We start from the raw sequence: 22,852 nt of genomic DNA on the forward strand, positions 1-22,852 counted from the left end.
GATTGAGGAAGACTCATCACCATAATGCCAAATATGAGCCGACCTTATGAGACCTGATGCACCAGGCAGTTGCAAGCCCCAGAAAAAGTGTATTTGATCACACACTCCCCACTTGGCATATATGCATCCTGCACAGGGTGAACTCCATACAGAAGAGAACTGTGGACTATACATCAGGCCCGGTGGGGGTCCTGCATTCCTGCATCTGAATTCATGTGTGTATGTGTTTGTCACTTAAAGTACAAGACATCTCTCACTATCAGAGAGTAATGGAGGAAGGCATAACACAGATTAATCCATCTCTCTCTTCATCCGACCATCTCATTTTAGTACGTAACCACTCTCCTTTTTGCACTGAGAGTGGACTGTTTCTTGGGAGTTTCCAAAAGAGAAAGCATTCAACAAAATTACAAAAAACACAAACACAAATCTCCAAATACTTGTTGTAAGAAACTTTTCAGTCACCTAGAGTAAGTACCCTTCTTCTCAAATACCATGTTATCTGCATCTATTATCAAATGATTTACATTCTTTTAAATTTACTCCTGACTTGTTAAAAGTACCATGTGAGTGATGAGCTGAAATGTTCAAGTATTATGTCTGGTCACTGCAACAAAGCATCAGATTAAAAACTTCCCAGACTGAAGCTAACTTCTCATCCTGCATGTGGGAGAATTAGTCATTTTTGGGAATGTATCTATGTCACCATTCATCTGTGTCATTGAGCTGTGCATAATCCTCTCTAACAGTACTGAGGACAGAGCCACAGCTTACCATAGCCCAAGTGTAAGTGGGAAAAAATGTCTGACAAGTCTTTTAAATAGGACAGTTAAAGACATACACCAAACTGTACAACATTAGGCAAACCCCTATCTTTGAGCACCATTTCCCTGCGAGTGATAATTTCCTGAAGAAGGAAACAGTTATTTTGACAGTAAACAGTGCAGCAAATGAACAAACCAAAAAACACAAAATAAAGTAAAGCAAGAACCTACCTCTTAGTCAGATGCCAAAAATCACAATCTTGGACGAGTCAAAAAACCATAGAGCTGGTGAGCAGCCAGTGTTTATTTTCTCTCGGTTTGGCTTCTAAGAACGAATTTCTTAGAATGTATATCTACAAAGCATGGAATCCAGCGGCGGACTGCGCTCCATGGGGCTCTAGAGCAGCACGGCTGTCATTGCCTCTGGTGGCTGTGCACGGCTGACTGTTAGGCAGGTAGCGCTGAGACAGGAGGAGACAAGTTCTCTACGGTAGTCCTCTCTTCTGTGGCTTCAGCAGGAGAGGAGGGAGAACTGAGCATCCTTTTGTGGTGTAGAAATCCCTGTGTAATCGCCGCCACGAGCTTTTAATCCTCACACATTCTCAAAAGCAGGCAGGAGATAAAGAAGGTTGGGTAGCATCAACATTGTTCTTCCTAAAGCAGCAACTTCTCTCTTTCCCCCACATCCTTCTGTGACTCTTTATTTATTTGGGACTGGAGCGATGAGAGTGGGTGTGTGTGTTTGTGAGAGAGAGAGAGTGTGTGTGTGTGTGTGTGTGTGTGTGTGTGTGTGTGTGTGTGTGTGTATGTGTGTGAGAGAGAGAGAGACATCAGGGAAAGGGCGAGAGCGAAAGGGAGTGAGAGGAGGGGAGTATGAGACAACGAGGGAGAGAGAGTGCGAGCAGGAGAGAGAGAAGCAAGAGAGAGCGCATCAGAGAGAGAAAGAGGGAGTGAGATATGAGGAGAGCGGGTGAGAGCGAGGGAGAGAGAGAACACTTGCACTGTCAGTGACTACATTAGCAGCGCTGAGTAGGTGGGGTTTTCTTTGCAGCAGAGGGGATCATGATTTGAAATCCAAAGGAGGAGAGGGAGAGTGAGGAAGAGAAAGAAAGAGAGGGAGAGAGAAGATAGAGGAGGATGAGAGAAGACGGGATGGAGGAGGAATAGAGAGGCGGGATGAGAGAGAAGGAGGTGTAGAGGTTATGGAAACGTACAAGAGGGAGAGAAAGGATGATAGGAGCGAGGGAGCAAGAGAAGAAGAGAAGGCAGACAGAATTAGCAGAGAGTGTTTCCAGCTGCATTGAAGTTGGCAAATTGACAGCATGAGTCTCACTAGAGGTCATAAACATTGATTAGAATATTTAAAGGAACACACTGCATTTAAGAGCCAGTCGAAGAGGGAGGCTCAGTCAGAGTCAATCAATACCATTCATGAAAAGGTTATCATTGTTCATTGTTTCATGAAGATAGGGAAGAATATGAAGTTGTTGTTTATTTATTCAGAAGGCAATTGTGTTAATTTTAATAGGGTTTCAGTGGAGTTTTCCAGTTAAAAGAATTTAATCTGTACATGCAATTAAAGGCAGGGTTGTCTGATGTTAACTATCCACCAAAATGAATGAGGAGGTTTGGAGCAGAAGACTGATTATCTGCCTATAGATCTGCTACTCAATAACATTGTCCAGACATTCTCCATGACTGAGGCGAATGAGATCATTATTACGGACATTCTTTTTGTGCAACTCCAAAACAATACATTCTCATGAGACCTGTTGGAAAAGCAGTTTTGGCAGCGTAACACCCAGAATAACACGTCTCACATTACACCATGACATGGTATAAATCATTGTTGTTCTATTCAGGAGAATGCCAGAATTTACCAGCTTAATAATGTAGGCAAGCACACACACACACTCACAAACACTCATAGACATTCAGATACACATACAGCTGTATAGACACACACACACGTACAATATCAGTCATGAAGCCCCCACCTCGACCCAGGCAGGAGGGGGGATATGACTGAAAACTGCCACAGACACAGAGTTTGTTCACACACACACACTTAGGCCATTTTCAAACAAACAAATACAAAACGAAAATAATATTTTGGATAGCAGGTGCGTGCGTGCCTTCAATTGGGAGATTTGGGGATTCCATGAATGGAGGCAACAAGTCAGCTTTATACAACACACCCCCCTCCAACTCAATTAAATGTTGCCAGTAATTCTTGGCTCCACCCCATGGGGCCCATAGCTAAAGTACAAACTAATAAATCAACTCCGGCTTGTTACTTCCTTTGACACCCTGACAGAAACTGCCCCATCTCTGACAGAATATGGAGACTTTAGACAGCCCTGTAGAGAACCAGCGTTGACCTGGAAACACAAAGACGTGTTTAGACGCATCCCAGGGAGGATTTGGGTTCCTGAGGTCCACCAGAGCTGTAGGCAACGTGTGCCAAATGAGTCCATTTTCATCACACCACTTGGCACAGAGAGAGAGACACCTACTCTAGCAGGCAGTTTGATACTGTAACTGGAAGAGGGAGGGACAGGAGTTGTGGTTCCAACCCACATTATACCAGGGACGGGGAGAATAAAGCTGAAGAATGGAGCTGATCAGCTGTAGACAGCCATGTTCCTACAGGGGCACGCTGGGACACTTTTATATTTGCTGTCATTCTTTACCTCTCAATGCGGAATGTATTTACTCCCAGAAATCTTTGACAGGCGGCTGACAGGTGTTAGGTTCAAAGTAGAATAGATAGATAGATATAGCATGTAGTATACTTTAACTTCCCCATTCCACTATGAAAACATCTATAGCCCGTAGCTCTCTATAAATAGAACTCCTGTGGACCAAATCTGCTGATAAGCAAAACTCCACCCCATCCTCTAACAATGGACTTTCTCCCTTTGTTATGTATATATATACATTATAATGCAGAATATTCATAAACTAGTCTATGCAGCAATGCAGTACACCTGAACAGAAGTGAATATGACATCACATTTGGTGAAAAATAAATGGAGAGAGATGGAGAGAGTCTGAAAGCACCACTGTTACTCTGCAGTGTTTCAATGTGACACTTATCCTTCTATTACAATAATAGTTCAAGATGCTTTGGTAGTGTCCAGTGCCAGCACAATACACAGTGTCTCTCTGTCTCTCTGGGCTGGCCTGGGAACAAACTGTTCTGTCTCAGCTATGCCCTCTGCCAACATGCTATGGACATAAATAGTACTGACGCATAATACAAGTGAAGCTAAGGAGGATTCGGCAATGATTGACCATAATAAAGTGTGAACCCATTAAATGGCTAATCTGAAAACGATGATGGCGATGTTATCTTCATCAAAATTACCCATCTCATGAGATCAATAATTGAATTGTAAAACACCGAAATGATAAGGCGAATTCAAAAGGTGAAATCAAAGAGGTGACAGGTAGCCTAGCGTTCAAGAGCGTTGGGCCACTAATCTAAAAATTGCTTGTTTTCTCAATGACATTCAAATCAGCATTGAACAAAAATTGCAAGTTTAAATTTTGTTATGCCTAAACAAGTCTGATCAGAGGCCACTATGATGACACACCAAATGCATTTGATCAATCACGGGAAAAGAGCAGGAATAGGCTACATTCCAAGCTATTTCTTCCAATGGCGCGACTGTTGTCGACATCCAAAGATTATCCAACTTGAATAATCACTTATGGATAAGGACAACAGCAGTGGTGTGGCCTACAGGTGATACTGATATCACTTATTATTGATACATAGGCTACATAGCACATTGATGTGAATCACACTGCTGCTCTCTCATTTATTTGCACCTTACGGATTGTGGTTGTTGTAGATTGCTGTTCACAAATATATATATATATATTATTATTGTTATATATATATGTGTGTATTTTAACCCAATAATGGTTCACTTGAATAAGTTTAAGTTACCTATCAATCGTTTTTGCGACCAGGGGTGTAGGCCTATTCATTACGGAAACTGTTTACCGTTTAAGGGCCAAACAGAGCAAAACGTGAGTTTCTATTGTACAAATTCCGGTAGGCTATGTCCATATGTGTTTTGTTTCATTTGCTTCCATTTAAGAAACGTTTTGCAATAGAATCGGAGTAATGAATACGCCCCAGTAGACAGCCAGTGAAAAATGCGCTCTTGCAACAGCTGCATAGTGCAGATCCCAGCTTATGGAATAAAAGTTTGAGTTCCTCCCTTCCAAACTCCCCAGTGGTATTGTGCTCCATACTGTCAAAAACTACGGAAAATTACCATCTAGACTTTCACATGCAAATAGCACTTTTCAGTAGTGCTCAAAGCATGCCATTCCGAGAGCAGAATTTATTTTTCAACTCAAAGCATTGAGCCTAATCATGGCAAAACATTTACAAAAAGATTAGTTTAACTAGTCCTTCGTTTTTGGGTAATGCTCAGGTAGGCCTAAAACAATTTGACTAATCTATATTTACATATTTCCAAGTTGTATTCTTGAAGATCAAAGGGTATTGAATTATTTGGAATGACTGGAAATCTGACACTCTTTTTTTAAATGTAAAGATATAGGCTAATAGTATTATCTGTAGTAGAAATCAATGGGTTAGAAGATGCCCACAGTACATAACCAACCCATTAAGTAAAATGCAACATCCATTTATGTCCAGTTATGTAAACTCTTACATTGATTTATCCTGCAAAATATGTCATTCAATTGGTAATATTCCTTTTTGTATTCTTCAAATGCATATTAAGCAGGTTGGCGTTTATTGGGATATCCTTGAAGCAGAACTGAGCGATTTCCACCAGATGGGCCAGAAAACAAAAATGTGCTTAGGTTAGGGTTAAGCATTAGGGTTAGTAGTGTGGTTAAGGTTATTGTTAAGTTTAGGCTTAGGTTTTAAATCAGATTTTATGGCTTTGCTAGATACTAACCTGCGCCTTTTAAGGGGAAAGTCATCTAAAAGTAACTGAAAGGAATCAGATTATGTTACTGAGTTTAGGTAATCCAAAAATTACATTACTGATTACAATTAAGGACAGGCTAGTAACTGTAACAGACCACATAAGGCATCCTGCCCAACCCTGCCATTAAACAGCACCGTCACCATTTGGTGATTTAACAAGTACCATTCTCTTTTAGTGTCAGATGTAAGGTATGCTACCCATAATCATAATCTAGCTATAAGAACATGAATATGTTCTTTCCTCTAGTAAAATAAGTAATTTTCAAGTAGATAAGAGTAGGAATCAAGGCCTGACTATACAGTATTCTTATCCTGTTGCAGGAAGCCACTGTATGTACTGTAATGCATTTTTTCAGAGTGGTGCAGGGCTATAGAGAAGGCACTGGAGCGTGAGGAGCAGGGAAAAAAAGGAATAATTATAGTAAAGCAGATAGATTAACAATCATTGGCCAGCAGAGGGACCTTGGGGCTCAGACTAAGGAGTGAAAGAATGCACATCTGCTATATGCTCTGATTCACTCTGACTCCCCTCTGTTGCACACACACACAGGCATGCACATATGATATGAATACACCACATGCACATATGAGGTACACCACACATATACACAACACATGCACACACGCACACCCCCACACACACACACACTGCACCAAATAGCCTAGTTACAGACTCCTAATTATCTTTACACCTCTAAAGACTCTAGCCACTTCCATGCCAGTCGGAAGAACTTATATGTTTTATGTCTGAACACTCAAAAGCTTGTTTCTCCACTGACAGTTGGATAAGGGGAACCATGGGTTGTTAACAACACTAGGTGGAGACTAGAGATCCTGACTTCCAATATACAGGGGTACGAGGTAATTGAGGTAGATATGTACATATAGGTAGGGGTAAAGTGACTAGGCAACAGTATAGATAGTAGACAATAGCAGCAGCGTATGTGATACGTGTGTGTGTGGCGAATGTGTTCCTGTGTGTACGTGTTATGTGTGAGTGTGTGTGTGTGTATGTTGAAGTGTCAGTGTAAGTATGTGTGACTGTGTGGGTAAAGTTCACTGTGTGTGCATAGAATCAAAAAGGGTCAAAGCAGGTAGCTATTTGGTTAACTATTTAGCTGTCTTATGGCTTGGGGGTAAAAGCTGTTCAGGAGCCTCTTGGACCCAGACTTAGCACTCCGGTACGGTTTGCCATGCAGTAGTAGAGAGAACAGTCTATGACTGGGGTGGCTGGAGTCTTTGACAATTTTCAGGGCCTTCCTCTGACACCGCCTGGTATAGAGGTTCTGGATGGCAGGGAGTTCGGCCCCAGTGATGTACTGGGCCGTATGCACTACCCTCTGTAGCGTCTTGAGGTCGGAGGCCGAGCAGTTGCCATACCAGGCAGTGATGCAACCAGTCAGGAAGCTCTCGATGGTGCAGCTGTAGAACTTTTTGAGGATCTGAGGATCCATGTCAAATCTTTTCGGTCTCCTGAGGGGGAATAGGCATTGCCCTCTTCCAACTGTCTTGGTGTGTTTGGACCATGATAGCTTGATGGGGATGTGGACAGAAAGGAACTTGAAGCTCTCAAACTGCTCCATTACAGCCCCGTCAAAGAGAATGGGTGCATGCTTGGCCCTCCTTTTCCTGTAGTCCACAATCATTTCCTTTGTCTTGATCACGCTGAGGGAGAGGTTGTTTTCCTGAAACCGTTTCCTGTAGTCCACGATAAGGAACATAGTCACACATGGTTATGACATGTTTATAACCAAAAATGACTTATTGACATCAGAAAAGCGATTACTCACAGCGGACTGGAATACATTTTTTCCTTTAACGAGTCCGACGAGAAGGATATCCTGCTTTCACTGGAACAGGTCCAGATCCATGTCTTTTGCGTGAAGAAAAAACCCTGGAAAAGGGGACTCAGATCGGGGATCCTTCTGAAAATCCAGATGTGAGCGAGTAAACTCCCAATGCCTTCCATTCTTCTTGCTAACGTACAATCATTGGAAAAAAATTGATGACCTACTATTAAGATTATCCTACCAACGGGACATTAAAAACTGTAACATCTTATGTTTCACCGAGATGTGGCTGATCAAAGATACGGACAACATAGAGCTAGCGGGATTTTACATACACCGGCAGAACAGAGACGCTACCTCTGGTAAGACGAGGGGTGGGGGTGTGTGTCTTTTTGTCAATAACAGTTGGTGCGCGATGTCTAATCTTAAAGAAGTCTCGAAGTATTGGTCGCCTGAGGTAGAGTACCTTATGATAAGCTGCAGACCACATTATCTAACAAGAAAATTCTCATCTGTTATTCGTAGCCGTCTATTTACCACCACAAAACAAAGCTGGCACTAAGACCGCTCTCAACCAAGGCCATAAGCAAAGAAGAAAATGCTCACCCAGAAGCAGCGCTCCTAGTGGCCAGGGACTTTAATACAGGCAAACTTAAATCAGTTTTACCATATTTTTACCAGCATGTCCCGTGCAACCAGGGGGGAAAAAATCCTTGACGACCTTTACTCCACACACAGAGATGCATACAAAGCTCTCCCCCACATTCCATTTGGCAAATCTGATCATAATAATATCTTCCTGATTCCTGCTTACAAGCAAGAACTAAAGCAGGAAGTACCAGTGACTCGCTCAGTACGGAAGTGGTCAGATGACACGGGTGCTAAACTACAGGACAGTTTTGCTAGCACAGACTGGAATATGTTCCGGGATTCATCCAATGGCATTGTGGAATACACCACCTCAGTCATCTGCTTCATCAATAAGTGCATCAATGACGTCGTCCCCACAGTGATATTACGTACATATCCCAAACAGAAGCCATGGATTACAGGCAACATCCACATCGAGCTAAAGGCTAGAGCTGCCGCTTTCAAGGAGCGAAAGACTAATCAGGACACTTAAAAGAAATCCCGCTATGCCCTCAGACGAACCATCAAACAAGCAAAGCGTCAATACAGGATTAAGATTGAATCCTACTACACCGGCTCTGACGCTCATCGGATGTGGCCCGGCTTGAAAACTATTACGAACTACAAAGGGAAACCCAGACGCGAGCTGCCCAGAGCCTAGCAGACAAGCTAAATGCCTTGTATGCTTGCTTCAAGGCAAGCAACACTAAAGCATGCACGAAAGCACCAGCTGTTCTGGATGGCTGTGTGATACCTCTCTTGGTAGCCGATGTGATTTTTTTTTTTAAACAGGTCAACATTCACAAAGCCGCTGGGCCAGATGAATTACCAGGACGTGTACTCAAAGCATACTCGTACCAACTGTCAAGTGTCTTCACTGACATGTTCAACCTCTCCCTGACCGAGTCTGTAATACCAACATGTTTCAAGCAGACCACCATAGTCCATGTGCCCAAGGAAGCGAAGGTAACCTGCCTAAATGATTACCGTCCCGTGGCACTCATGTCGGCTTCCAGTTGAAGCTCGCATCCGCTACAAGACCATGGTGCTTGCCTACGGAGCTGTGAGGGGAACGGCACCTCCATACCTTCAGGCTCTGATCAGGCCCTACACCCAAACAAGGGCACTGCGTTCATCCACCTCTGGCCTGCTGGCCCCCCTACCTCTGAGGAAGCACGGTTCCCGCCCAGCCCAGTCCAAACTGTTCGCTGCTCTGGCACCCCAATGGTGGAACAAGCTCCCTCACGACGCCAGGACAGCGGAGTCAATCACCACCTTCCGGAGACACCTGAAACCCCACCTCTTTAAGGAATACCTGGGATAGGATAAAGTAATCCTTCTAACCCCCCCCCTAAAAGATTTAGATGCACTATTGTAAAGTGGTTGTTCCACTGGATATCATAAGGTGAATGCACCAATTTGTAAGTCGCTCTGGATAAGAGCGTCTGCTAAATGACTTAAATGTAAATGTAAAATGAAAGGCTGGTCATAGCTCACATCTACAGAATCCTCCCGGACACTCTAGACGCACTCCAATTCGCAAAGCTCTCCAACAGATCCACAGATGACGCAATCTCAATCGCACTCCATACTGCCCTTTCTCACCTGGACAAAAGGAACACCTATGTGAGTATGCTGTTCATTGACTACAGCTCAGCGTTCAACACCATAGTGCCCACGAAGCTCATCACTAAGCTAAGGACTCTGGGACTAAACACCTCCCTCTGCAACTGGATCCTGGACTTCCTGACGGGCCGTCTCCAGGTGGTAAGAGTAGGCAACAACACGTCTGGCATGCTGATCCTTAACACTGTGGCCCCTCAGGGGTGTGTACTTAGTCCCCTCCTGTATCCCTGTTCACCCACGACTGCATGGCCAAACACGACTCCAACACCATCATTAAGTTTGCTGACGACACAATAGTGGTAGGCCTGATCACCGACAATGGTGAGATCGCCTATAGGGAGGAGGTCAAAGAAGTGGCAGTGTGGTGCTAGGACAACAACCTCTCCGTCAATGTGAGCAAGACAAAGGAGCTGATCGTGGACTACAGGAAATGGCGGGCCGAACAGGCCCCCATTAACATCGATGGGGCTGTAGTGGAGCGGATCGAGAGTTTCAAGTTCCTTGGTGTCCACATCACCAACGAACTATCATGGTTCAAACATACCAAGACAGTCGTGAAGAGGGCACGACAAAACCTTTTCCCCCTCAGGAGACTCAAAAGATTTGGCATGGGTCCCCAGATCCTCAAAAGGTTCTACAGCTGCACCACCGAGAGCATCCTGACCGGTTGTGTCACTGCCTGGTATGGTAACTGCTCGGCATCTGACCGTAAGGCGCTACAGAGGGTAGTGCGAACGGCCCAGTACATGGGGCCAAGCTTCCTACCATCCAGGACCTATATAATAGGCCGTGTCAGAGGAAGACCCATAAAATTGTCAGAGACTCCAGTCACCCAAGTTATAGACTGTTTTCTCTGCTACCGCACGGCAAGTGGTACCGGAGCGCCAAGTCTAGGACCAAAATGCTCCTCAACAGCTTCTAACCCCTGCTGAACAATTCATAAAAATCGCTACCGGACAAATTACATTGAATTGTCCCCTCCTCCCTTTTGTACACTGCTGCTACTCGCTGTTTGATTGTTACCTATGCATAGTCACTTCGCCCCCACCTATATGTACAGATTACCTCAACTAGCCTGTACCCCCACTGACTCGGTACTGGTGCCCCCTGTATATAGCATCGTTATTGTTATTCTTATTGTGTTACCTTTTATTATTACTTTTTATATTATTTGGTAGATATTTTCTTCTTCTTGAACTGCACTGTTGTTTAAGGGCTTGTAAGTAAGCATTTCACGGTAAAGTCTACACTTGTTGTATTCGGCGCATGTGGCAAATCAGATTTGATTTGATTTGATTTAATAATGACACACGTTTATCTCAGTTGGTAGCGGGAACAGCTTTTTGCAGGTTTCTGCATCTGTGGGTTGTATTCTGCTTTTGAAGAACTGTGTTTTATTGACTCTATAGATCACAGGCTCGACTCAGCAGCGCGTTGTTGTAAAGCAAATGTATGGCTGTGTTAAGCGTATCCTTAGGGAGTTATGTTTTATGTGGGCTTGTGCATTACAGCAGGCCCAATTTGTCATTACTATATAACCACATTTCAAATAACAAACATCGATGAAACTCCACCAAAACACACAGCAGTAGCTAAAGAAAGGAAATCAATTACATACAGTAAATTCTACACAGAAGTGAACGTAGGAATAGCTTTATATCACTCTAGCATCGTCTCTACTTGGCACATACAATATTCCATGTGACAGTACTCACAACGCAACAACAACAATCCAATTATTGTACGAGAGGGAAGGGAGAGTGGGAGCGAGTGCACAACACAGCTAGCTAATATATTTTAAAGTTGTTGAATATTCAGTTCACCGAGACAGCATACATCGAGAGGAAATCAGAGGCATGTCCCAGGCTGTCTGTGTCTGTGTTGACACTGCTCCACCCTTTAGGGGCTGGCTGGAGGGCATCTCTAATGAGTTCACTGGGAGATGAGAGGGAACAGTGCTGGTATAACCAATACCATTCATTGCATCTCAATACAGTGCTGCACACGTCATATTAGCCCATGCTTGGGGAATGGAGAAATGTACTGTCTCATGCAGTCTTTTTCATGAATGCAATGTGAATATCGCTATCAGAATGTCAGATAGTTGTTACATATTAATACGGTGGGACGCTACTCACACATGCAAAGAAACACGACAAGTCAAACATCCAGTGGTGCTCATCGCAAGTTACAATAAATTGGAACTGACTTTTCCAGAAGAAAGCAACATTTGACCTCCAGTTGCTCTATGATTTTCCCTCACAATTTCACCTCCTCCTCTTGACACAATCCTTCTAAGAGGGAAATAACTTGTCTGTTGATATTTACAGGGTGAATATCCACATATTTACAGGGTGAATACACATATATTCACAGGGTGAATATACACAAGCACACACACAGGGCCGGTTCCAGGAGTAACTGACACAAGCAGACGCCTAGGGCCCACAGCCGCTATATATAAATATATATATATATATATATATACACACACTGCTCAAAAAAATAAAGGGAACAGTTAAACAACACAATGTAACTCCAAGTCAATCACACTTCTGTGAAATCAAACTGTCCACTTAGGAAGCAACACTGATTGACAATAAATGTCACATGCTGTTGTGCAAATGGAATAGACAACAGGTGGAAATTATAGGCAATTAGCAAGACACCCCCAATAAAGGAGTGGTTTTGCAGGTGGTGACCACAGACCACTTCTCAGTTCCTATGCTTCCTGGCTGATGTTTTGGTCACTTTTGAATGCTGGCGGTGCTTTCACTCTAGTGGTAGCATGAGACGGAGTCTACAACCCACACAAGTGGCTCAGGTAGTGCAGCTCATCCAGGATGGCACATCAATGCGAGCTGTGGCAAGAAGGTTTGCTGTGTCTGTCAGCGTAGTGTCCAGAGCATGGAGGCGCTACCAGGAGACAGGCCAGTACATCAGGAGACGTGGAGGAGGCCGTAGGAGGGCAACAACCCAGCAGCAGGACCGCTACCTCCGCCTTGATGCAAGGAGGAGCAGGAGGAGCACTGCCAGAGCCCTCCAAAATGACCTCCAGCAGGCCACAAATGTGCATGTGTCTGCTCAAACGGTCAGAAACAGACTCCATGAGGATGGTATGATGAGAACACCAAGATTGGCAAATTCGCCACTGGCGCCCTGTGCTCTTCACAGATGAAAGCAGGTTCACACTGAGCACATGTGACAGACGTGACAGAGTCTGGAGATGCCGTGGAGAACGTTCTGCTGCCTGCAACATCCTCCAGCATGACCGGTTTGGCGGTGGGTCAGTCATGGTGTGGGGTGGCATTTCTTTGGGGGGCCGCACAGCCCTCCATGTGCTCGCCAGAGGTAGCCTGACTGCCATTAGGTACCGAGATGAGATCCTCAGACCCCTTGTGAGACCATATGCTGGTGCGGTTGGCCCTGGGTTGCTCCTAATGCAAGACAATGCTAGACCTCATGTGGCTGGAGTTTGTCAGCAGTTCCTGCAAGAGGAAGGCATTGATGCTATGGACTAGCCCGCCCGTTCCCCAGACCTGAATCCAATTGAGCACATCTGGGACATCATGTCTCGCTCCATCCACCAACGCCACGTTGCACCACAGACTGTCCAGGAGTTGGCAGATGCTTTAGTCCAGGTCTGGGAGGAGATCCCTCAGGAGACCATCCGCCACCTCATCAGGATCATGCCCAGGCATTGTAGGGAGGTCATACAGGCACGTGGAGGCCACACACACTACTGAGCCTCATTTTGACTTGTTTTAAGGACATTACATCAAAGTTGGATCAGCCTGTAGTGTGGTTTTCCACTTTAATTTTGAGTGTGACTCCAAATCCAGACCTCCATGGGTTGATAAATTGGATTTCCATTGATTATTTTTGTGTGATTTTGTTGTCAACACATTCAACTATGTAAAGAAAAATGTATTTAATAAGATTATTTATTTCATTCAGATCTAGGATGTGTTGTTTAAGTGGTCTCTTTATTTTTTTGAGCAGTAAGTTTGGACACCTATTCATTCAAGGGTTTTTCTTTATTTGAACTATTTTCTACATTGTAGAATAATAGAGAAGACATCAAAACTATGAAAAACACATATGGAATCATCACAGTGTTAAACAAATCAAAGATCTCGTACAATGCTGTGTACTACTCCCTTCACAGAACAGTGCAAACTGGCTCCAACCAGAATAGGAAGAGGAGTGGGAGGCCCTGGTGCACAACTGAGCAAGAGGTCAAGTACATTAGAGTGTCTAGAACACAGACACTGGACAGAGGAACTCTGCCTAAAAGGCCAGGATCCCGGAGTCGCCTCTACACTGTTGACGTTGAGACTGGTGTATTTGTGGGTACTATTTAATGAAGCTGCCAGTTGATTACTTGTGAGGCATCTGTTTCTCAAAATAGACACTCTAATGTCTTCTTGCTCAGTTGTGCACCGGGGCCTCCCACTCTTTCTATTCTGGTTAGTGCCAGTTTGCGCTGTTCTGTGAAGGGAGTAGTACACAGAGTTGTACGAGATCTTTAGTTTCTTGGCAATTTCTCACATGGAATAGCCTTCATTTCTCAGAACAAGAATAGACTGACGAGTTTCAGAAGAAAGTCCTTTGTTTCTGGCCATTTTGAGTCTGTAACCGAACCCACAAATGCTGATGACATCCAGATACTCAACTAGTCTATGGCCAGATTTATTGCTTCGTTAATCAGAATAACAGTTTTCAGCTGTGCTAACACAATTTTCTAATGATCAATTAGCCTTTTAAAATTATAAGCTTGGATTAGCTAACACAACGTGCCATTAGTACACAGGAGTGACGATGCTGATAATGGGCCTCCTTGCGCCAATGTAGATATTCCATAAAGAAAACAAACGTTTCCAGCTACAATAGTCATTTACAACATTAACAATGTCTACACTGTATTTTTGATCGATTTGATGTTATTTTAATGGACAATTTTTTTATTTTCTTTCAAAAACAAGGACATTTCAAAGTGACCCAAAACTTTTGAACGGTAGTATATATATATATATATATATATACAGTGGGGCAAAAAAGTATTTAGTCAGCCACCAATTGTGCAAGTTCACCCACTTAAAAAGATGAGAGAGGCCTGTAATGTTCATCATAGGTACACGTCAACCATGACAGACAAAATGAGAAAAAAAATCCAGAAAATCACATTGTAGGATTTTTTATGAATTTATTTGCAAATTATGGTGGAAAATAAGTATTTGGTCACTTACAAACAAGCAAGATTTCTGGCTCTCACAGACCTGTAACTTCTTCTTTAAGAGGCTCCTCTGTCCTCCACTCGTTACCTGTATTAATGGCACCTGTTTGAACTTGTTATCAGTATAAAAGACACCTGTCCACAACCTCAAACAGTCACACTCCAAACTCCACTATGGCCAAGACCAAAGAGCTGTCAAAGGACACCAGAAACAAAATTGTAGACCTGCACCAGGCTGGGAAGACTGAATCTGCAATAGGTAAGCAGCTTGGTTTGAAGAAATCAACTGTGGGAGCAATTATTAGGAAATGGAAGACATACAAGACCACTGATAATCTCCCTCAATCTGGGGCTCCACGCAAGATCTCACCCCGTGGGGTCAAAATGATCACAAGAACGGTGAGCAAAAATCCCAGAACCACACGGGGGGACCTAGTGAATGACCTGCAGAGAGCTGGGACCAAAGTAACAAAGCCTACCATCAGCAAGGGCATTGAAGATGAAACGTGGCTGCCTACATAATCGATAATATTTCAACCGGACAATAGCGTCGTCAATATAAAAGATAAACAACGAAAGGCACGCTCTCGGGATTGCGCACCAAACAGGTTGGGAAATTTCCACTGGCCTTTTATTGAAACTGCTCATTCTGCTCAATCTGGGTCCTATCCCTTTAAATGGTGGATAGGCTTTCAATGGAAAAACACAAATTTCAAAATAATAGCACTTCCTGGATGGATTCTCCTCAGGTTTTCGCGTGCCATTTCAGTTCTGTTATACTCACAGACATTATTTTAACAGTTTTGGAAACTAGAGTGTTTTCTATCCAAATCTACCAATTATATGCATATCCTAGCTTCTGGGCCTGAGTAGCAGGCAGTTTACTTTGGGCACGCTTTTCATCCAAAATTCCGAATGCTGTCCCCTATCCCAAAAAAGTTAAGGCCATCAGACTCTTAAATAGCCATCACTAGCCGGCTTCCACCCGGTTACGCAACCCTGCACCTTAGAGGCTGCTGCCCAATATACGTACTGTAGACTTGGAATCACTGCCCTCTTTAATAATGTAACACTATTCACTATAATCATGTTTAAATAATGTTTACATACTGCTTTTCTCATCTCATATGTATATACTGTATTCTATTCTACTGTATTTTAGTCAATGCCACTCCGACATTGCTCAATCTAATATTTATATATTTCTTAATTCCATTCTTTTACTTTCAGATGTGTGTATTGTTGTGTATTGTTTTTACATACTACTGCACTGTTAGATACTACTGCACTGTTGGAGCTAGGAACACAAGCATACACCCACAATAGCATCTGATAAATATGTGTATGTGACCAATAACATTTGATTTGATTATAAACATGCGATTGAAGAGTACTTCCTTAAGTCCTTCTCAAAAGTTGAAAAACTATCTCCACACATGTGGTCAGCTGCTGCTAGAGAAGTTAATGTTCATTTTTCAACCACAAGCCGCCTCCAACGTAGTTTTAGAGAATTTGGCAGTACGTCCAAATGGCCTCACATCTGCAGACCACGTGTATAGCGTTGTGTGGGCAAGAAGTTTGCCCATGGTGGCGGTGGGGTTATGGTATGGGCAAGCATAAACTACAGACAGCGAACACAATTGCATTTTATCTATGGCAATTTGAATGCACAGAGATACCGTGACGAGATCCTGAGGCCCATTGTCGTGCCACTCATCAGCCGCCATCACCTCATGTTTCAGCATGATAATGCACGGCCCCATTTCGAAAGGATCTGTACACAATTCCTGGAAGCTGAAAATGTCCACAGTTTGTCCATGGCCTGCATATCCACCAGGCATGTCACCAATTGAGCATTTTTGGGATGGTCTGGATTTACAAGTATGACAGCGGGTTCCAGTTCCCGCCAATATCGAACAACTTTGCACAGCCATTGAAGAGCAGTGAGACAACATTCCACAGGCCACAATCACACAGGCCACAACCAACAGCCTGATCAACTCTATGCGAAGGAGATGTGTCACGCTGCATGAGGCAAATGGTGGTCACACCAGATACTGACTGGTTTCCACACCCCTACCGTTGTTTTAGGTATCTGTGACCAACAGATGCATATCTGTATTCCCAGTCGTGTGAAATCCATATGTTAGGGCTTATTGAATTTATTTCAATTGATTGATTTCCTCCTATGAACTAAATTGTTGCATGTTGCATTTATATTTTGGCTCAGCATAGATTTAAGGACCTCACTAATGTGAGTGTAAAGAACAAGTATATTTAGTGGGTTTTAGGATCCAACAATATAATTAATTCATAAGAGTATATTAGCAGGTTTTTTAAGGCAGACACAGTGGTCAACCCTCTAAAAAATCCTTATCTGTGTGTTAGATTAAGTTCAGTGGATTCTGCAATTTTAATGACAACTGACATCCAAGGCAGCCTCACTACATTAATTAAAACAGCATCAATTCAGAAACAAAACCAGACACCTCACATAACCCTTTCAGAGACTACTCAGATGTATCTAAAGTAGGGATATGTTGATAACAACTTTTTACAATCTTTTGCTGCTACTTCAGAGTACTGCCCAATCAGTACTCTATCAACAGTGATACATCAGAAGTGGCTTGTAAAATATTCACTGCCAACATTATAGGACTTTTGCAGTTATTTCAGTAAAATCTTCCTTTGTTTCTTCAGTTAAGCCCTATTATATGTCCTCAGCCCTACCTAGGCTATACCAACACTAACCGTGTTGCCATGGCAGATCACAGATCCCACACACACACAGAGCCAAACCTCCAATGAACTCTTGTTTAAATCACACTGAGCATTCAAACACTCAAAATGGCGCTACATCCCTACCGTTGCAGATGTTTTCACAATGGTAAGTCCTTTGATTTTTCAGAGGTAAACCTTGACTGGATTTGTGTCTCCCAGGGACTATTTTTAGTGTTTCCAATCTCGGCCATATACGGACGTCTCCCCTTCTGAATGGTAATGTCCCAGGCATAACAGCAGAGAGAGAGGGAGGCCATGTCAAACTCAGCTGTCTGGACTTATCACCATGCTTCAGTGTGCAGACAGACTTCCTGACTGGGTCAGTAGACTATTTAAAGGTAGAGGTTGTAAAATAGGACCTCTGCTGACACACAACTCCATCTGATGTCAGAAGGGAGTGTCCAAGGAGCAACGGAAAGGGTTGCAGATGGACTCAAAGTGTCTCTTTATTTAATGTTGTAGGCTGCTGACACACTACATTACATGGCTATAGATTACTTCATTGTTGGGTTAGAGCTTGCAAGAAAGGAACTTCACTGTAATTGTGACATTAAAATTTGAAACATGTGTACATTATACATGAATTAATGAGGAGACACTTTCAAATACAGACAATTACTGTGGTGTGGTGCTAGGACAACAACCTCTCCCTCAACGTGATCAAGACAAAGGAGATGATTGTGGACTACAGGAAAAAGAGGACTGAGCACGACCCCATTCTCATCGACGGGGCTGCAGTGGAGCAGGTTGAGAGCTTCAAGTTCCTTGGTGTCCACATCACCAACAAACTAACATGGTCCAAACACACCAAGACAGTTGTGAAGAGGGCATGACAAAACCTATTCCCCCTCAGGATACTGAAAAGATTTGGCATGGGTCCTCAGATCCTCAAAAGGTTCTACAGCTGCACCATCGAGAGCATCCAGACTGGTTGCGTCACTGCCTGCTATGGTAACTGCTCGGCCTCCGACCGCAAGGCACTACAGAGGGTAGGACGAACGGCCCAGTACATCACTGGGGCCAAGCTTCCTGCCATCCAGGACCTCTATACCAGACGGTGTCAGAGGAAGGCCCTAAAAATTGTCAAGGACTCCAGCCACTCTAGTTATAGACTGTTCCCTCTGCTACCACACGGCAAGCCGTACCGGAGCGCCAAGTCTAGGTCCAAGAGGGTTCTAAACAGCTTCTACCCCCAAGCCATAACACTCCTGAACATCTAGTCAAATGGCTACCCAGACTATTTGCAGTGCCCCCCCAACCCCTCTTTACAGCAATGCTACTCTCTTTTGTCATCTATGCATAGTCTCTTTAAAAACTCTACCTACATGTACATACAACCTCAACTAACCGGTGCCCCCACACATTGACTCTGTATCGGTACCCCCCTGTATATAGTCTCGCTATTGTTATTTTACTGCTGCTCCTTAATTACTTGTTACTTTTATCTCTTATCCGCATTTGTTTGAAACTGCATTGTTGGTTAGGGGCTCGTAAGTAAGCATTTCACTGAAAGGTCTACACCTGTTGTATTTGGCGCATGTGACTAATAACATTTGATTTGATTACTATCATGATCAAGCATGAAATCAGTCAATTTGACTAAAACCAGAATTATATCTAACATTGTAGTTAGTTAGTCATAACTTTGATCTTCAGTGAACTACAACAAGAAAATAGTCATCTGTTTGTGGTACTCACAATGCAAAGGTTCTATTAAAAGCTTACCAATTCACTACAAAGGGCTGGTACAGAAACTATTGCATACTATTGCAGCAAATTATTTTCTATGTTTCCCTCTTTTTATATTCATCACCTCTGACATTAATATGCACAGAGTGTGTCAGTTAGCCTGCGAGCCGCTAGTTTCAACTAGCCTCAGAGCTGCCGAGGGCTGACATGTGGGGGCAGCAACCTAATGAAACAGTGTCACGCTAACGCTACCGCTAATGTCAAACTAGCCTGGCATTGTGGAGTGATGCTGCTACTGGTGCATGGCCCTTGCTTTGTTGTATTACACCACCGACGCCTCCTGGGCAGGAGAATAAAGGCTGCTGTCTGTAATTCAATGAGCCAAGCTCTGGTTCTCTGGCCCCTGGAGCAGCGTCTGACAATTAATACGAGTGGCAGCAGAGGCTCCTCTTGCTAGCAAGGACAGATCTACAGATCTACACAGCTGTGGCAGAGGGAGAGGAAAGGTTGTGACATGTGTAGTACAGATTGTGATATCAGTTTTTTTTATGAGTATAGTAGCCAATGAGATGAATCTGCTCTATAAACTGGAGTACAGTATGATATAAGGATTAGCTTTGTGCATGATTGAGAGGGATCAACAGCCATTTGAATAACACTGTAACAGTCCCTGTAGCCATGAGCCTGTTTTCTCATCAAAGTCCTTTCAGAGGTTGACAACCAGGTCTCTCCTAATGCCTCAACGCAATGTTCATTGGGTGAAAAGTTCTGCATTATACATCTCCACCAATTACACTTCATTTTAGTTCTCTCACATGATTACAAAAGGACTAATCACAACAACACTGAGTTGAAGAGAGGACAGAATTGCAGGTAGATTTTCCGACCCTGCACTTTTGCAACAGACTATTCTGAAATCAAGTGTCCACTCCATCCAATCAATGCAGAAAATCTATCTGCAATGATTAAATTAAGGTCACAGTTCCATGTGGGTTTTCAGACGACTGACCTAACACCCAGCTAGATTCATTGAACTGGACGTTGGTACATTCAGTTTGTGCTGATTATGTTCTGCCCTGTCAGCTGTCAGTGGCTGGGCGAGTGCCGGCCGATTTCAGGTAGGCTTTTGTCAACCGAAGCATTCTAACGAGGTTTGGCAGTCAGGGTCCATTTATCTAACACGTGTAGACAATTGCCATGGCTCTGGATTTTCTGTCTTGTTTTTTTTCCTCTGTCTATTAAATTCCCCCACAACTGCCAAAGGATGAGTGGACTGGAGCATTGGGACTGAATTGGATACACATAAACACACACCTATGCACATATGGACATGCACACACACACACAAATACATAAACAGACCTAAATATGCAAGTAGGCATGCATGCAGACACACAAACACACATGCACTGATATTGATGTACACATACACACACCTCACACATCTGCAGAACAGCACTGTGTGAGAAATGTCAAAACTTAAATAATTTCCCCATGCCTCCAGATAAACAGGAGCTTATGGACGGCTATTACACAGGTGGGGATAATCCTTAAACAGATTTTCACAGCCTGTCATGACAAGTCACGACCATGTAGATGTCTTTGCATTTTTGCTTTATGTTAGAAATGGATTGTATCTGCGTTGAGTGATTTAGAAAAAGATAGAAAACATTTACATTTAATAAGTGGAGGAGAAAAAACAACAAGCAATGTTTACATCTGAGGCTACGTCGATGTCAAAGTTTCAAAGAAACAAAGTTGCCTGTGTTGACTTTATTGACACCAACTCTGTCACTTTAGCTTGGTTCCATTCCTGCCCAGGGCTCGGTGAGAAAAATGTTGGCAGATAAAAGCACCAAAAAGTGACTCTCTCTGGAGGCAAATGACTCCTCTGTGAAGGTAGCAGCCTGCTGCTTGACCTTGATAGCAAATACTGCATTCTGAAATAAATATTCAGTGAGTAAAGAGTGATGGTGCGAGCCTCCTTGCATTGAGATAAGGGATATTTTTTTGTTGTTGGTGGGGGGGGGGGGGGCAGCCACTAGAGAGCCCCATTTTGGGGGGTGGATAGGGAGGGGGGAGGTGTGTGGAGACTAAATATAATGGACCAAACATATAGGGTTCCCACTACATCGGAATACATTACTTCTAATGAACAAGCTCATTAGCTATTTTTTTTTATTATTCCCTATGATATTATTAGGAATATGTATTAATTATTACAAAATACTAGGGCTGAAAGCATATGTAGTGAAAACATTAAAAACATTGAGTTTAAGTAAAAGAAGCCGGAGTAAATTAGAAATACATGGAGCATTCCCAAATCTCAGGACCAGAGCCGCCGGAAAATGTATGGCGAGACAGCATTTTCGCCAATACTTTTCAATCTGGTGTGGAGACGCCACAAAACTTTCAAAGCAGCAGCACCGAACACTTTTATCAGACATATTCATTAGTTCAAGTCATAGAAAAACGTTTTGCAACAGAAAAGAAAGCAGGTGCTTCTTATTGGACAAGTTTTTATTTATTTATTTATTTAAGCTTTATTTAACCAGGTAGGCAAGTTGAGAACAAGTTCTCAGTTACAATTGCGACCTGGCCAAGATAAAGCAAAGCAGTTCAACACATACAACAACACAGAGTTACACATGGAGTAAAACAAACATACAGTCAATAATACAGTAGGAAAAATAAGTCTATATACAATGTGAGCAAATGAGGTGAGATAAGGGAGGTAAAGGCAAAAAAGGCCATGGTCGCAAAGTAAATACAATATAGCAAGTAAAACACTGGAATGGTAGATTTGTAGTGGAAGAAAGTGCAAAGTAGAAATAGAAATAATGGGGTGCAAAGGAGCAAAATAAATAAATACAGTAGGGGAAGCGGTAGTTGTTTAGGCTAAATTATAGATGGGCTATGTACTGTTGCAGTGATCTGTGAGCTGATCTGACAGCTGGTGCTTAAAGCTAGTGAGGGAGATAAGTGTTTCCAGTTTCAGATATTTTTGTAGTTCGTTCCAGTCATTGGCAGCAGAGAACTGGAAGGAGAGACGGCCAAAGGAGGAATTGGCTTTGGGGGTGACCAGAGAGATATACCTGCTGAGATGAGGGGGGGACTTTACCTAGCAGGGTCTTGTAGATGACCTGGAACCAGTGGGTTTGGCGACGAGTACGAAGCGAGGGCCAGCCAACGAGAGTGTACAGGTCGCAGTGGTGGGTAATATATGGGGCTTTGGTGACAAAACGGATGGCACTGTGATAGACTCCATCCAGTTTATTGAGTAGGGTATTGGAGGCAATTTTGTAAATGACATCGCCGAAGTCGAGGATCGGTAGGATGGTCAGTTTTACGAGGG

The 22,852-nt window shown here is 43.2% G+C and overlaps 1 protein-coding gene across 1 annotated transcript in view; it reads right to left on the reverse strand.

Annotated features, from left to right (window-relative positions):
• Positions 1–18,101, reverse strand: part of LOC115148828 (delta-sarcoglycan) — a 344,372-nt gene extending 326,271 nt beyond the window's left edge. Inside the window, exon 1 of the mRNA XM_029691086.1 lies at positions 17,893–18,101. The gene's annotated coding sequence lies outside the window, so the exon portion shown is untranslated. The remainder of the gene's footprint in view (positions 1–17,892) is intronic.
• Between the last annotated feature and the right edge of the window lie 4,751 nt (positions 18,102–22,852).

This window comes from Salmo trutta, chromosome 15 (genome assembly GCF_901001165.1).
Source record: "Salmo trutta chromosome 15, fSalTru1.1, whole genome shotgun sequence".
Taxonomy (NCBI): domain Eukaryota; kingdom Metazoa; phylum Chordata; class Actinopteri; order Salmoniformes; family Salmonidae; genus Salmo; species Salmo trutta.